General features: G+C 38.7%; 1 protein-coding gene across 1 annotated transcript in view; it reads left to right on the top strand.

The window, feature by feature from the left end:
• The window catches only part of LOC146463384 (uncharacterized), a 432,669-nt gene that overhangs the window by 113,322 nt on the left and 301,106 nt on the right, over nucleotides 1-18,241 (top strand). The window lies entirely within an intron of this gene.

Here is an 18,241-nt window from a genome sequence, read left to right as displayed (position 1 = left end):
CAAAATAGTTATTTTAAAAAAAGCAATAACAACAACAACAACACAGCACGATATGTTGTAAGCCTTATGTACAACATATCGTTCGCGGTTGTTTCGCGGCGAGGTAACTTGTCTCATTAATCCGATGAAAAGCAAAGAATGGCGGCTTGTAACTCAGGCAACATTTCCAGCAACATAACTGGATGGAATATATTACACGATCTGAAACTCTTTGCTTTATTTCTTAAGACACTGGCTTTTGTAGGATAAGACCACTGGTAACGCAAGCTCTATTGACCTTTGAAATGCTGCAATCATGTACGGAAATTTGATCGTCACGGTAAATGTTGGGTATTTGGCAAATTATAAGGTTTTTTTATCAAAAAAAAATGTTTCCTATTTAAAGGCTAAATTTTGATTGTTTTTATCAATAAAAAATTCACCTATAAAATTTCTTTGCTATTTGTGTCTTGTGCTCTACTTGTGATAAAAACGTTACACCTAAACGTATTTTTTTTCTCAATCCTCTCAAAACAATAGAAGCTCATCCTTTGTAAGTCACTTAATGAGAAGAGTGAAAAAATTCGAAAAGCTGTTTCGAAGTTGCCGTACGTTCTAATTCGTTAGTGTAAACATTTTCTTAATTTTGAAATTTCAAGAAAATACTTTTTAAATTAAACTTTACAGCGTCCTTCGCTCCCTCAAAGGGTAGAGGAATCATTTTAGCTGTTGGACTATAATATTATCCATTCCTTCAAACTAAAATTCTCGGAGACCAGGGATCAGATAATTCGGGCGTGGAAAAATTGGCGACGGACAAATGGACGGGAAAAAAATTCGGCAAAGAGAAGTAAGGATCCCTGAGGACTGACTCTAGTTCCTTACGCCCCAAAAGGTCGAGCCAAGGCTACTTCCTGATTGGAGAGGAAAATCTTTTTGTATTTTTCTGCCCAATCGGCTAGAAGTATGTCTCCAGTTTGTTTCCTGTTCTGTTACGAAAAATTCGATGTTCTTCACGTTAGATAATTATCAAAGGTGAAGTCAAATTGATGTCATCTTTGTCGCTTGGGAAAGGTGCGACACAGTTTGAGAACCTTGACAAAGTCCACTAAGAACTGAGCGTCAAAGAACAGATCACGTGCAAAATGCACTGCTTCCCTATAAAAAGGACTTTGCAATCCATTTTGTTGTTCGTGAAAGGTAGAAAAACATTATTGTTTAAAGGTCTAAAGGAATTAAATTATTTTCACAGGTGACTGGTCCCAAATCGGCGCGAATTAGGCCTCCGTTTTCTCTCATAAGGACTATTTCTCTAGAGTGTTTCAGAAAAGGAACTCAAATCTAAAGCACTTTCAGCGTAGGAACGTATTTTAGTGTTTCTTCCCGACTTACCGCCACTTAAAAAATCGACAAGCTTAAGAATTAGCTAAAGGCGGCCAAGGACCTAAATAATAGATAGAAAGTTTCCTTGTTGACACTAATAAGAACTTAACTGATGAGACCGAGATGAGAATAAACTTTGCTAACTAATTCAAGAGTTGCGTCTTGATAGTCAAGCGGAGGTTTTGAGAAAAGAGACAAATAAAAACGCGGATGCTGAAGACGCTGCAAGGTTTACACGGTTTATTCTGATTCAGCACTCTAATCAATAGGCTAATTTAAAGGGCGTGAGTTCACAAGATATAACACGCATAACGATCAACTGCTAACACCAACAATAACACCAACAGGCCATAACATAGCCACAAAAGAGAAAAGTGTCCAAGACGTCAGAATCCAGGTCTTTCTCGTGAACGCCGCGAGACGAAGACCACAAGAGATTAGAACTTACATAGAAAGAATTGCAGAGAATTGCGGCCCGAAATAATTACCAACAGGGATCGCCTGTCACTCTGATAGACAGACAGGAAAATCGCAGCTTACTAAACAGCACAGAAACCGTGAATAGATGACGAAATGAGGCCCACAACCTTGGTTAAAGACTGTCAACGAATGGAAATTATAATATTGCAGCCTTCCAGGCAGTCCCCCAGAGAAAATGTCCACTTCAATAGCAAATCTTGAGAACTTCGCATCCTAAGAGAAGAGAAAAGGATTCTCAAAAAACGTTCTTATAAAAAAAAACAGAGTGTACACTTAGTACAACAGCCAAGACCAGCCAGGTGTCAGAAACAGTAAGGGTCGCCCATGAGATTTACAGCAATGTAGACCACGTCAAGCAGAACTGTTACTAACGTGGTCAACCTTAACTCAGAGCTAATAACCACAGAAATTCCCGCCAAGTCATCAACAAGGGCCGCGCATGACCCCCAAATCGTGAGGACGTGACACTCCGCGCTCCGCTCATAAGCTTTTTTTTTTCTTTATCCTGGCGAGCATGAGCAAACATTTACGGCCACGGAAAGGGGCAGCCGATTTACAAGAAGAAATGCCGACTAATAGCAATTTAGAAGAATTAATTGGTCAAGAACCTGGCAGGGAAAATCGACAAGCTTGATTCAGATAGGCAAAGCCGCCATGATGTGCTGTTCGTTAAACTTTAGCAACTCGAGTCCATAACAGCTAACTTGTCGGGGTGAGATTAATGACTTAAAGCAAGGTCTTGAATTTACTAATAAAGAAGTCGAGATGGTAAAGGTTACTTTGACTGATAAACCGGACTCCACTTGCGTTGCCACTTTAGAGAGAAAGGTCGAAGACCTTAAGAACCGGTCAAAAAGAAACGATATTGTTATATGGAACAATGCCGAGAAACATTCCTCATGTCAGGATATCCTCAGTAACATTTTAAGTCAGCATATGAAGTTGGAAGACGACCTTGAAATAATGCGTGCTCATCGAACAAACATAAGAAGGCAAAATATCAAGGAAAATACTGCTCCACCTCTAGTAAGACCCGTTCACGTGTATTTACTACGCTACACAGATAAACAGTATATTCTTTGTAACGCCGCGTCGGCTCTAAAAGATAATCCATTCTTGAGGGGAAATCTCTGACGACGTGTCGAAGAAAGTGGGAAACGAACGAAAGAGGTTGAAAGAGAATCATACTGACGAAATTCGCGATCGAGAAGAGATGGACTTCGCTTATATTCCTTGGTCTGTCCCTGCGCGTATTCTCTACAAAGTTAAAGATTCATCGAAGTTGAAATCTTTCTTCTTCCCAGATGAGTGAACATGTATTTATTTTATGTCGTAGTATACTTAGTTATATATTTAGGGACTTTATTTTTACAAATACTAATGAGTTTATTAGTTATTAAAAATCAAAACTAAAATAAGCCAGGAAATACTTATATTTATTTATTTGGAATAAAGATAAGCCATGTAACGTTTAGGACCGGACACGGCTGTTGGATCAAAGGATGCGAGACTCCATCAGTAAAGATTCCGCCAATATGTTCTTCGGAAACTTTTTTCATCCAAATATTGCTATGTTTGTGTTTTTATAAGTGTCTGTTTTTTTTGTTTTTTGTGCGTTGCAGACTGTTCCTATCCATTACTTATGTTATATTAATTGTCAATAGCCTGCGCCACGTATTTTTCTCCCCTCAGATCATTACTGAGGACGATTCATGATGGGTTCTTGTGATTTCAAAATGCTATCTCTGAATGTAAGAGGTTTGAGTTCAATATTTGCATGGTGTAGAAAACAAAATTGCAAATATAATCTTTCTTCAAGAAACACGTGTTGCGATATTATTACGAAATGGCTTTGATTGTAAACTAAAACAAAAATATGTTGATCCCGCCGGTAGATACACTGGTATTCAAGTAATATATCAAACACGAGGAAGAGTGTTCCCTCCAATTTCCAAACACCGAGAAGTACCTGGAAAAACGAGGCGCAGCCGAGTTTTTTTTTTTTTTTAACCAATTTCGAGGTGTTTGGAAATGGGAGGAAACACTTTTTCGAGTGTTTGATATAGCTTCTCAAGCTATTGATAATTCTTGGAGAAATTCGAATTAAAAGTTCACAAAATTTTATGACAATTAAGATCACATTTCTAAACCTCCTTCACGGTAGTGATTTGCTTTGTTTTGGCTTGATGAGTTTATTAATGAGTTTGAGAAGCAAAAATCAGAGACGAAAACTTTTATTTATTTAACGTTTACGGTCCAAACAATGATAATCATGCCGTACAATTTTATGATCATCTACTTGCTGTCCTTAAAAAGAAGACGTCGCTTATGGAGATAAAATAATTGTTGTTGCCTATGAATCCGATGTTGGATAAATAAGACGGGATATAATAATGACCAAAAAGAAAATTGTTGAACGTATTGAAAAAATCCAAAAGACATTCAATTTGCATGATATATGGAGGGTAAAAAACCCAAAGAAAAAAGTTTTAAATGGTGCCAAAAGTCTTCATTTATCTTTTGTAGATTAGATTATTGGTTCTTTTCAGATACACTCCAGGACTTGATTAAAAATGTAGATATTGTTGCAGCCATTGAAACAGACCATTCGGCAATTGTACTTCATTTGCAAGGGTTTTAGGAGGCTAAAAAGGGTCCGGTTTCTGGAAAATGAACACATCGGTTCTGTCAGATGAAAATTTTATTCAGCTTATGGAAACGAATCTAGAGATGTGGAAAGAAGAAGAGAAAGATTTCTCAGATAAAAGATGTTGCTTGAGATTGGATTAAATATAAGGTTCGTCTTTTTTCGATGCAATACTCAAAAGAGCTAGCAAAAAGGAAGAGAGAGAAAGAATAAAGTTTGCAGAGAAATTCAAAGCTGCACAAATACAACTTCAACAAACTCCTTGTGAACAAATTTCCGAAAAGATTCTGGATAAGTGTAAAGCTGAGTTAGAAAAAATTTTTGACGAGAAAGCCAATGGCTTTATTGTGCGTTCAAGGGCAAGATGGCATGAACATGGGGAGAAAAGTACAAAGCATTTTTTAAGTCTGAAGAAAAGAAACCATACAAGGAAACACATTAGAAAACTTTGTCTAAGTAGAGTTATCACTACGAACTGTGAAAAAAATAATAGACTTGTCTTCGAGTTATTATAAAAATCTGTACAGTACGGTGCAGCACGATAATTTGGAACACTTTTTTGGTCAAGCTAGCATTCCAAAATTGTCTGAGGAAGAAAGACTAAGTATGAAGGACGAATAACTATGGTAGATAACTCCTGGTAATGACGGTATACCTGCCGAGTTTTACAAAACGTTTTGGAACTCTGTAGGTGAGCTCATGACCGATGCTTTTAACTGCTCTTTTGACTCAGGAGAAATGTCAGATTTACATAAACAAACAATTATCACATTAATTGATAAAAAAAGGTAAAGATCGAATGTTTTTGGAAAACTGGAGACCGATTTCATTAGTCAATGTTGACTCCAAGCTTGCTTCTAAAGTCATTACCAACAGAATAAAAACCGTTCTTCGTCAAATAATCCACTATAATCAATCCGGTTTAATTTTATCAAGGGTAGATTAATTGGAGAGGTGGCTCGCTCAATCCTCGACATTATAGATTACAGTGGATTGTTAAAGTTACCTGGTATTCTACTGTTTATAGATGCTGAAAAGGTCTTTGACTCTATTGAATGGGATTTTCTTTATCAACCACAAAAGGCCTTTAATTTTTGTCCGACCCTGGTGAGATGGATTAAAACCTTCTACAATAATCTCTCGAGTTGTGTTATAAATAATGGGTTATTTTCCAAGCCTTTTAAGTTAGAAAGAGGTGTAAGGCAAGGCGACCCTTTGTCACCCTTTTTTTTTTTTGTGGCAATTCGAACTTTGGCTATATCTCTTCGGACAAATGAGCACGTTAAAGAGGGTCTATTATAGGGGGTCGTACATTCCGTAAACCTCCATATTTTGTTCCTTCGAAACCGCAAACCGCTTTCGTTTTCTTCTAAAAACCGACACCGCCCTACAGGTAAGACGATTATCCTCAAAACCGATCTTTTAACAGCACGTAGCAAATTCTTTGCGATGTGTTAGCTCAATAATGGTATTTCTGCTTACAAAGACCACAAGATCTTAAGAACAGAACAAATTGTTTCTATAACTCAATTCAGTAACTAGCGAACTAAACGTTTTGACGTCCGATGGGCTGTTCACAAACACAAAGATTGATCGAGATGTTTATAACGAATTGTAAAAGTACAAGTTTTTAGGGCTGGGTGTGTTGTCTGTTCTTATGTGGTCGTTCAAAATTGGATTTACGGACAAAACAAGCTTGTGAAATTTACGTTACCTTTACCGCTCAGTCTTCTGAGCCTCTTAACTCTGTTTGAATAACCACCATAAAAACACGCAAAAACTGAAAACCGCGAGCTAAATTTATGATTTCCCGCAACCGCACGATAATTTCTTGACCGTAAACCGCCAGATAAATGTGAATGAAACCGCAAAATTGGCTTAAACCGCCAAACCGCCACACTATAATAGACCCTCGTTGAAGGTATAACAATCGATAATGACGAAACTAAAAACACTCCTATAGCTGATGATATGACTTTTACTCTGGCGAACACCTCCTCTGTAGAAATCTTCATGCAAATCTTGAACAATTTTGAAAAATGCTCTGGTTTAAAAATGAATGTTTCAAAAACTAAGCCGATGTGGATTGGGGAAAACAAGAATTCCGTGATCAGAGAAACCCCTGGGCCTTGAGTGGTGTACAGGAGTTAAAACGCTAGGAATTTACTTCTCGTGTGACCAAGGAGAGGTCATAAAACAAAACTTTCAAGAAAGATTAAGTGACATTCAAAAATCGAGGGGTTTATCCTTGTTTGGCAAAGTGACCATTATAAAATTGTTCCTTATACCAAAGCTTTTATATGTTTCTACAGTATTGGAAACCCCAAAAGAAAGTATTAAACAAATGGAGAGGATGGTATATAAATTTTTGTGGAAAGGTCCAGATAAAGTGACTAGAATCTAAGTCATTAACTCGCTGAAGAACGGTGGCCTGAATCTTACGGATCGTGAAACCCAATTGAAAGCAATAAGGCTGTGAGTCCTGGATCTCACGGGTTCTTGATGCGCGTGTAAGTCCATGGAAGTTCGTATTTTCCGTTTAATTTTAAAAAATTTGGAGGGACTCTGCTCTTAAAAGTCAATTTTGATGTAAGAGATCTCAATTTAAATTTAAACGGTTTTTATCAGGAGCTACTTGACTGGAGGGCAGATTTTAGAAATGCTTTCTCTGATATTAATTATGCTCTTTATGTAAAATGGAAAAATAAAGGGATAAGAATTGATAAAAAATCTATTTTTTATAAAACTGAAATATGAAGACTGTGGACTCCTTTATTTAATGATCTATTATTTAGTTTGGATAATGTTCGCTCTTTTGAATACCTAAAGAATGTGGGACTTGATTCTAACTGTTTGATATGGTCTGCCTTACGGTTGTCTTTGCCTAAGGATAGGCTATCCTCTTTCCCACCGGTGGAATTTGATCCTATGGCTTTCAAATATAATAATACGGAATTCGATGCCTACTCAGCGAAATCTAAACAGTTTTACTCACTGCTGATTGCCAATAAAGCTTAATACCCGAATAGATTCAAAACTCTGTCAGCCGATTTGGAAATTTCAGACCTCGATTCCCTATAACGCAGCATGTGAAACTTATGTTTGGTCTTTTCAGCATAAATTATTAAACAACATCTTGTTTACAAACGTCAAATTATTTAAAATTGGGTTAATCGAGTCAGGGAGGTGTTCTTTCTGCGCAATTTACAAAGAAGACTTATACCATCTCTTTTATGACTGCTCCTATGCGCGTAGCTTTTGGAACAGATTTTGCAATTGGTGGTCTAATTTTCGGAGTGAAAGTTTAAGCCTATCTTAAAAGATGTTATAGTGGGCATTTTAAATAGAAATAACCTACTAAATTATCTGAAAATTTTAGGTAAACTATGTATATGGGAGTGTAGAAGAAACAAAACAATCCCAAAATTGGATTTGTTTGTACACAAAGTAGAAGCCAAAACGGAGAGTGAAAGGTTCATTGTCTTGAGAAATAAGAAGCTTCACGATTTTAGGAAAAGATGGGAACCATTATTATAATAACTTTTGTTGTGATATTACGTGGAGAAAATATCTGTATGGCTCATTCAAATTCTGTACTGTCATTTTCTAATTGAAGTATCTGCACTGTGTCTGTGGTGTTTTGTGTTGTCTACCTCTCTAAAATATATATTTAAGTCAGGAGAATAAATTGTAATAGAGGTAGCATTGTAAGCATTGTAAGCCACAGTCAGCCCAAGCTCAATATCAGAGAACCGTTGAATTATAAAGGTTTATATGGGAATACAACGGACTTGTGTAAAATGGTAGAAAATAACAGTTTTTTGTCAACAAAGTCAACTTACCCTGTTTCTTCTTGTATTTTTTGTCATTAACCAGCTTTTCAAGCCGGTTCGAAGCGATTTCGGCGAGTTCACGGCGTCATTCGGGTTTCCATTGTTAAGTGTAACAAAAGGCCGAACTCTATTTCAGCCATACCCGCAGCGTGAAACGGAATAAATCCGTTGAAATCATCCCTAGTGTCCCAATTTCTTCATTGAATCAAAGTAGAGATGAATACCTATCCTTCCAGCGCATTTCCGACTCAAAAATGGGCCGCGCATTGCTGTTATAGCCGCTGAGCCAGCCGAAGACTTACTGACACGTCCTTAATGCTCGGTTCGGCTGTCAAGATCAGCCTAAGCAGAATATTATCTCAATCATGCCTAATGAAAAGGACAAGACCGGTCAACAGCAGGGCAAGGCCAATCCAACAGTCCCTAATACATTAAATGGATCTAGAGCAACAGACCAGCAATCCTACGAGCAGAAAAAACGGAACCAGAGGCACAAACTGAAAAAAGTCTACTATGCCAAATGGAGTAAAGAAATTCCACCCACTTCGACATTCAGGAATACTGAAGTGCCCACCATTAACACCATTGATGCTGTCATATAGTGGAATATCCTACTAAACACGAAGAAAGTGATGACCAAAACACCGAAGCTAAGCCCCATCCAGGTATTAATTACTTCAAGACATTGCGCTCAAGTCACCTCTTCACCAGAAGAATATACAGTATCCTTATACGGCAACCCCGAGATCGTGATTCTGTTAGAAATTTGTACCGATAAGCTTAACAACTTCAAAATAATAATAATAATAATAATAATAATAATAATAATAATAATAATAATAATAATAATAATAATAATAATAATAAGAGGAAGTCAACATAACGACTGAAGGTCAGCGCCATCTGGGAGCAGTTATTGCGTCGCAAGAATACAAAGATCAGTATTGTGAGGAGAAGGTTCATGCATGGAAAGAGGAAATCGAACGTCTCTCTGAAATAGCGACGAGCCAGCCGCATGCGGCGTATATTGCTTTCACAAAAGGCTACAAGTCGAAGTTTAACTACTTCATGCGCACGATTGAATCGTGTGAAGTTTATGTCGATCCAATCCAGGAAATGATTGAAGATTTACTACTCCCACTTTGTGCGGTCAAACAGAGCCTCTCCCTAACGAGGTGCGCAGACTTGGCTCCTTAGCAACGGGTCAAGGGGGTCTAGCCATTCCTGATCTGAAATCCGAGGCACCGCAGCAGTTTGCTGCCTCGAGACTAATAACCAACGCGTACGTAGATTCTATTACTTCACAGAGTTCCATCATGGTGCCAGGAGAAAGATCTACGGAGGAGCTAAAGAGGCATCAACAATCACTTAAGAGAACAAGTGCCAAAGAGAACATGGATAGCATTGATTCAAGCCTCTCCCCAGGCCTACTGCGTCTGGTTGGCCAACCGAGGGACAAGGGCGCAAGTTCTTGGCTGAATGCGATGCCACTCGCTGAGAAAGGTTTAGCCCTCAACAAGCAAGAGTTCAGAGACTCGCTACGTTTGCGTTATGACTTGCCCTTAGTCGATTTACCAAGTCATTGCATATGTGGGAATAAATTCACCGTTAGTCACGCCCTCTCTTGTAAAAAGGGGGGGGGGGGGTTGTAGCGCAGAGACATGACGGTGTACGGAACTTGTTAACGACATTCATCGACAAGATCTGCAATAATGTCGAAATCGAGCCACGCCTTCAGCCCCCGGACAACGTGCGATTTAATTTGAGGAGCGCTGTTACAAGTTCTGAGGCAAGGTTGGACATCAAAGCGGGAGGTTTCTGGGCAAGAGGAGTTACGGCATTTTTTGATGTTAGAGTTATGCACGTCAACTCCAAATGACCAAGCCAACATCGGAAGTGTTCAAAGAGCGAGAGGAAGAGAAGAAGCGCAAGTACCAGCAGCGGGTGTTAGATGTAGAAATGGGTTCATCTACGCCTTTAGTGTTTGGAACCAATGGTGGAATTGGAAACGAGTGTCAGCGGTTCTTAAAGCATCTCGCAGACAAGATAGCTCAGAAAGACACCGAGCCTTATCATGTTGTAATCACTTGGCTCAGGACACAGATCTCGTTTGAACTCTTAAGATCGGTACATGCATGCGTCAGAGGTTCGCGAACGCCGTTTCGTAGCAAGATAGAGCAATCATTAGACTCCTGCATTAGACTGTGAAATAAATGTGGCTAGTGCGTATATAAACAAAGCACGCCGTAAATCAAAGTCTCATCTCGTACTCCAGCACTTGAAAACTTGTACACAATTCTCCTACCGTCTGCGACGTTTTCTTTTTCGTCTTAAAATTATCACGGCAATTAGCAGTAGCTAGTTCAAATCCCCACCCCCTCCTCCCTTCCCTTCCCCCATTTCTACGCACCGCAATGCATAACAAAAGAAGTACAATTAAGGGTATGCATTTTCGTAGCAAAATTATACGCTTTATCGATATTTCAAAGACTGCCAGTTTAGTCTTTGGCAATTGATGTAAGAGACTTGAACAAACAAAATAATAAGGGAAGGATGGTGAGAAGGTTGTCCTTCGGAAACACCATAAATGCTATTTAACGACACTTCGTTACAATTACCGTAGCGATAGTCACAATTCGTAGATATTTCCTTTAACATGAATTTTCCCTTTCGTTTTCTCCTTTGGGAATTTCCTCCTCTCACCTTCCCGTTCATCCGTTATTTTTTATTTACCTACCCCACCGTCACTTTTCTAATGTTCCGTCAATAAGATTAATGTAACAGGCGCAAAAGGAAAATCATTCAAAAACAAGTTCCGAAATAAATATCTTCAAGAGAAAATGATTTAAAGTTTCCTTAAAAAAAAAAAAAACTATAAAAGGCTAGGTGTTGGGGAATAAGGATTTATTACTCCTACCAAAACAAAATAATTTGTTAACTAAAGTTTAACGTAACAGTGGGCATTGCAAACTAAAAAGATATAAAACTCTTGGTACTATGTAAGATCACTGCTGTCTCAATTCTTAAGAAGCAGTAATATTTATGCTCAGGTAATTCGTTTATAATAAATAAAATCCTTTAACGCACATTGGCTCTCGGCTCTTGTCATGAATTATGGAAGAAAGAGTGGCTAGCTGGGAGATCTTTACTGTAAAAAGTGAAATGTAAAACTCACATTTGGACAGGTCAATATTGTGGAAAGTTTCCAGTGAGGTGATAAGGAAAACGTAGAAAATGCGTAGTTTACTGTAGTAAATATGACCTACATAGCTGTATATAGCAAAGCTTACTATCCCAGGCCCGTAGCAAGGCTAAAACAATTAGGGGGGAGCAAAATGGTTGAACAAAATTACTCCCCCCCCCCCCCGGCCCGTCACCCAAAAAAAAGAGAGAGATTAGGGAGTTTAAGATGCAACGAGAACATAAAAAAAAAACAGTAGATTTAGTAAGCAAATCAATAACCTGCACCACCGTGTTTTTTTTTTTCTTTTTACGCGGACTACCGCGTGATAATTCACGTAATTTCACGTTTGAAAGAGGACGTAAACAAAAGATGATTTGGAATCGGGCAGTGAGAATCCGACTGCAGGAAAATTCTGCCCTTGAGAGGACATATCTGTGTGGCTTTCTACAACGCGCACAACACTAAATTGTTATAAACTAAGGGCATTTATAATGCTTTCAATGAGCGGATGCCAACAAGTAGTTTATATCCCCTGTAGGTGCACCTTTTCTCTTCTAATGACCACTAATCATATTATGGGCAAAGCGTGGATGGTAGATGGAGGAAATGGGAATGTGGGATGAAAAATATCAGAATGGTATATAATAATTCCACATAATAAATTTGGCTTTCGTTGATCACAAGAGATCGATTAATGTTAAATTCAGTTTGATGTAATATATCTAACACGAGGAAAAATTTGATTAAACACCGCGAAGTAGGTTGGAAAAAACGACGAGCAGCCAGTTAATTATTGAACCAAGTTCAAGGTGAATTGAAATCGGATGAGACACTCTTTCGAGAGTTTGGTATAACTTATCAAACTATTAATAATTCTTGGAGAAATTCAAAGCAAAAGTTCACCAAATTCTATGATAATTAAGGTCACTTTCACTAAAAATTCTACTGTACCACGACTTCGCTTTGCGTTCTGGAATATTCGCTCTATGAACAGGAAAAAAGTGGCAACCATATGTGATCTTGTAGTGTCTAAGAGACTGGATATTTTGGCTCTAAATGAAACATGGATGCAAGAACATGGTGCTAACTCTGATCCCGCTCTGGCTTCTGTTATAAATACACTACAAGACTTTGATTTTATACAGACACTAAGATCTAATGGCAGAGGTTGGGGTGTTGGCATTTTTCTCAGGAAAGGATTCAATGTCAAACGAAATACGACCCTTGCGTTACGATCAATTGAATATGTGGACTTATCTATCAGTTCATCTCACTCGTCGATGCGATTTATTGTTATCTATAGGCCTCCGCCAACCAAGGTCAATAAGTTAACCACTCGCATGTTCTTCGATGAGTTTCATCAGCTTCTAGAAGTTCTTGGCGCTGTCACTGAAAATCTAGTAGTAACTGGGGACTTGAACTTCCATGTTGATGATGCCAATGACCGGGATGCTGCTAAATTCCTTGACCTATTGGATTCAGCTGGTCTTGTGCAAAGAGTAGTTGGTGCCACACATAAACATGGACATACACTAGACTTGGTTATCACACGCGAGGGTGATCAACTAATTAGTGATATCCCTGAAATCATTAGATGTGATAATGTCATCTCTGATCATAGTGCAATTGTTTGCACAGCAGCCATGGCGCGTCCAAAAGCTACCAAGAAGACCATCATGCACCAGGACCTGCGTCGTTTGGATACCTCTTTATTGTGTGATGACATCAAAGACTCCATTCTTTGTAGCTCAGAACTGGGCTTTTGTTCTGATGTTAACACGCTTGTAGAGCAGTACAATGACGTTCTTGGTCAACTGATTGATAAACATGCCCCTGTCAGGTCACACACGGTTACCTTGCGTCCGCACATGCCATGGTTCAGTGAAAATCTGAGATTTCTTAAAAGACAGAGACGGCAAGCTGAAAGAAGATATGTAGCTTCTGGTCTTGAAGTGCACAGGCAGATGTATGCTGACCAATGTCGTTTATATACTGATGCATTGAATACGGCCAAGCAAAATTAAACTACTACAGAGATATGATTACTGACTCTGACCAAACTCAATTGTTTCGTGTTATCGATGGTCTGTTCAAAGTCAAGTTTACTTCACCTTTGCCTTCTCACGATTGCCCGCAATTATTAGCTGAAGAATTTGCTGATTTCTTCACCAGAAAGATTCAGGTTTTGAAAGATCAAATGAGTACTTCGAATCTTGCATCAATGGAACTGTCAGTTGGGTTGCCGCCCTCTGTGTGCAAGGGTACTTTCTCTGAGTTCTCGGATGTACCAGAATGCTATATCCGTGAGGTTATCCAGAAGTCCAAATCAAGGTACTGCATATTGGACCCTGTACCCACTAAGGTTCTCAAGAACTACATTGATACTCTAGCTCCAGTACTAACATCTATTGTTAACTTGTCTTTGAAATCGGGAGTCTTTCCGACGAGTCTAAAAAAGGGTGTAATACTCCCCTCTATCAAGAAACAGTCGTCTAACCGTGAGGAATTTCCCAGCTATCGTCCTATTACTAATGTACCCTTTCTGTCAAAAAATCTTGAAAAAGTTGCTGCCACTCAAACACTGGACCACCTCGTCTCGAATAACCTCCTAGCTAAATTTCAGTCAGCTTACAGACAATTTTACAGTACAGAAACTGCTCTGATTCGAGTTCTAAATGACATCATGGTTACCATTGACATGCAAGGCGAAGTTGTTTTGGTTCTGTTAGATTTGTCCTCAGCCTTCGATACCATCAACCACTCTGTCCTTTTGGAGCGACTGCAGTCTCGTTACGGTATTAATGGGACCGCCTTAAAGTGGTTCGAGTCATATCTAACAAACAGGAAACAACAAGTACTTGAATGTGAAGAATTGTTTGTCATCTGATCGGAGTTTAGTATATGGTGTACCCCAAGGATCAGTCCTTGGTCCTCTGCTGTTTTCCTTGTTCTTTGCACCTTTGGAAGATGTCATAGCAAGTCATGGGTTAGACTCAATGATGTATGCTGATGACACACAACTATATATCACTATTGACTCATCTATGGATCGTCCAACACTCCTGACCAAGCTTGAACTATGTGTAAAGGACATCTTAGTTTGGTGTAACGCGAACGGTCTTGCGTGCAATCCAGACAAAACTGAAGTCCTTCATCTGTCTTCTCGGTTTGCAACTCCCAATCCTATACCTGGACTTAACATCAATGGTTTTACCATCCAGCCTACCCCTGATGCCCGTGACCTAGGAGTTATCATTGACTCGCACCTGCAGATGACTAAACATGTCAATAACATATGCAAGAACGCTTTTTTGTCCATTCGAAATATTGGCCGACTTCGAAAGTACCTTGACCAGTCTACCACGGATAAACCTGTCCATGCTTTTATTACATCTAAATTGGACTCGTGTAACAGCTTACTTGCTGGTCTTCCTGATTCCGAATTGTCCAAATTACAGTCTGTTCAGAACACTGCTGCTAGATTAGTTAATAGGTCTAAGAAATGTGAACATATAACTCCGGTTCTTCAAAGACTGCACTGGCTTCCAGTCAAGGCCAGAATTGATTTCAAAATCCTAGTTCTTACATACAAAGCGCTTAATAATCTGGCTCCAGATTACATATCTGAACTCTTTTGCCCATATCTACCATCACGCCCATTAAGATCTGCTGACCAAAGGCTCTTAGCTACTCCTCGCTATAACACCAAGACATATGGAGCGAGAGCCTTCTCTGTCTATGCTGCCAATGCTTGGAACTCCTTGCCGCTTCAAATAAAGAAGTCCGAGACATTGAACTCTTTTAAATCTTCAGTTAAGACATATTTATTTCGTAAATTTTATCAATTAGAGTAGGTTTTTTAATGTGACTATGAAGTTTCTTTTATATATATATGTATTTTTCTCACATTTGTAATTGGCATTTTTATAGAGTTGTAAAGCATTGAGACTTAGTGTAATTCTTAATTATATATTATTATTATTATTACTTTTTCTAAATCTCCTTCACAGCAGTGATTTCTTTGTTTTCACCTGTCCTCATGAATTATTAATAAGTTTGAGAATGAGCTCCTACGCCATGGCAGATGTAGAAATCTTGTTATGGCTGATCATGACATTTATCACACTCACCACTTGCACCATTTGTTCGACTCGTACCAGCGTAATCTTCACTTTAAGAGCAATTCTCCGGGAAAGTGAAGCAAAGTTGGAAATGAAAATTTTTAACCCCCATTCATTTTTTGTGTCAAGGTAGGTTACCTGGAGGGATGAACAAAAACAGCCATATTTGGATCGGTAGGTGCGTCGTTGCCATGGAAACCGCACTTGATCACGTCGGCCTGAGGTCTATGTTTTGACCGAAAAATTCACTCTCAAATAGTAAAAATAAACGAGTCTGGTTCTCGAGTACATGTGAAGCAATTCAAATGAAATTCATACAGATGGTAGAACCACTCTCCCAGTTTATAAAATTTGCTTTTAGAGTATCTTGGGTTCGATAATCAAGAAAACCTTGGTCGTATTACTATGTTACCTGTCAGCCATTTTGACAAGAAGGAAAAACAAGCACAACCACATTCGTTATTTCTCCGAAAGTACTCTTTCCACATAAACCAAATTAGCAGCAGGGCTTACATAGATATTGAAGTTTATAAATATTATAAAATCTATTTGGGGAAAATTATACTCTGGCCATGGGTGTTGAAGACATCAGGGGGCAAGTTGCAAAAAATTGCAAAATTGGAAATGTTGAGGTCTCCAGTATTTGGTTCAAACAGGCTTTAGATAGAAAATATCAGCTTGAGAGTTTTTTTCATTCATCTTATCTGTTATCTAAATTTGATTGATTAGGTTTTGGCCAACGAATTTGATGAAATATAAATTAAAACAAAGCCTACCGTGCAACTTTTTGGGAATTTCTTCAGGATGCTTTTGTCGTATAGGATGGGTGTCTCCTCAGTTCGCTCGCTCCATTTTCTTGACCAAATCTTGCACAGACTCTAGCGGAAAGGACAAATCTAACTGCCTAGCCTCGCCTTTTAGACCAAAGATGATGATGCATTAACCCGAATAAAGAACAGTCGAACAGGTCAAACACAGTCGTGTGTCGAGTATCGAAATAATTCATCAATACAATCCATCCAGGAAGTTAAATTTAAGCAATAGATGACTTTTTCCGTGTTTACATAGCCTCATCTAAACACGAGGGGGGTTGGGAGAATTCGAGACAGTTATGCAAACCCGAGACGCAGTCGAGGGTTTTCATAACTTTCGAGAATTCTCCCAACTCCCCGAGTGTTTAGATGAGGCTATGTAAACACGGAAAAAAGTCCTCTATTGCTTTTATAAAACATTTCTACAAAAATAATTCGACAAATGAAGGGAAATTTTGTTCATTTATTTCTTGATTGAAATAGATGTTCTCAGTACACGCTCTGGACAATCATTTTTGCTACTAGCCAATGAAAACGCGCATCTGACAACACATGAACCAATCAAAATTTGTGTTATAAAAGTCAAAATCAAGTTGAAATTTGCGGCAAAAGTCAGCGAGCCCCGTGTTGACGGCGATTTCAGCTTTGAATTCTCGTGAATCTTACAGAAAAATACCGAACATTCGGTGAAAACTAGAAGAAATGTTCAAAATATACGTTTCTGAAAGGAACGAACTTCAAGATGAGGAGTTTATTTAAGCTGAAAATGAATGTCATTGTGCATGGTCGCTCTTGAAAGTTACGTGAACTTGCCCGATGTAGCAGCCTGAGATGGCCGAGAAGTCGAGTCGCTCATCGTGCCTTGTGAAGTTTTGCTGTTTGGGAATCATAGCACAAGCAGCGGATCTAGACTGTGAAGTTGTTGCTGGTAATAGTAATCGTAGCAGTAGATTATTACGCTGAGAAAATCTCAGAGAAAATACATTTTATACAAATTTGACAGCCAAAACACGGCAACCGGCCGTAAAAAGTTTGATTTGAAACATTTATAGTCTGTAGCATATAGTTTTGTGTTCGTTTTCGTGTACATTTTTTGAATAAAGAATGTCTTTTAGAGAATTTTATTGTGGTTCTCAGATGCAAAAATTACCTTGAAAAAAGTTTACTGCGTATTTGTTGCATATTTTGTCGTCTTCATTTGAGCTCCCTCGACGAGGCCGTCTAGCGAGGCAGGCAAAGCGCTGTGGTTCTTCTTGCATTTGCTTTTTTTCCCTCGGGTTCAGGGGGGAGGAGATAGGCAAACCCCGATTAAAATTTTGGGAAATTTTTCACCATTTCCTTAACAGTTGTACTTGAAATTACTTTGCGAGTCTTGCGGCAGCTTTGAAATGTTTTCAAATTCTGCCGGGAGACACAGAAAGCGTGACGTCACAACCGTGTTTACATACTCTCATCTAAACACACCTATCGACCAATGAGAGCGCGCGTACTATCTCAAATATTTTATAAAGATGCATCAAAATCACTACTGAGCAAATGCATGTACATGTCTGCGACGATTCTGAATAACGTCTTTGGCTAAATCGAGCCGTACATTCCGTGGTGCATGGTTGAGAAGCGAAGAAATCGTTGTTTACGACCTGTTTACGACCAAACGTATGTAGACCGGAAATGCGATGAGCAAAATTGCTGACCGGATGTAGTTTTAAATGCGATTACGCGCTTTTTGTTTGTTTGTTTTTGTAGCTTCGGCTAATTGTCGCAATGGCATTATCTCTTCTTTGGACATTTTTGGTACAATA

This window comes from Pavona decussata, unplaced genomic scaffold, assembly GCF_977016875.1.
Source record: "Pavona decussata unplaced genomic scaffold, jaPavDecu1.1 SCAFFOLD_178, whole genome shotgun sequence".
Lineage (NCBI taxonomy): Eukaryota > Metazoa > Cnidaria > Anthozoa > Scleractinia > Agariciidae > Pavona > Pavona decussata.
The sequence above is the reverse complement of the archived record's forward strand: the minus strand, read 5'-3'. Positions and strand labels throughout refer to the sequence as shown.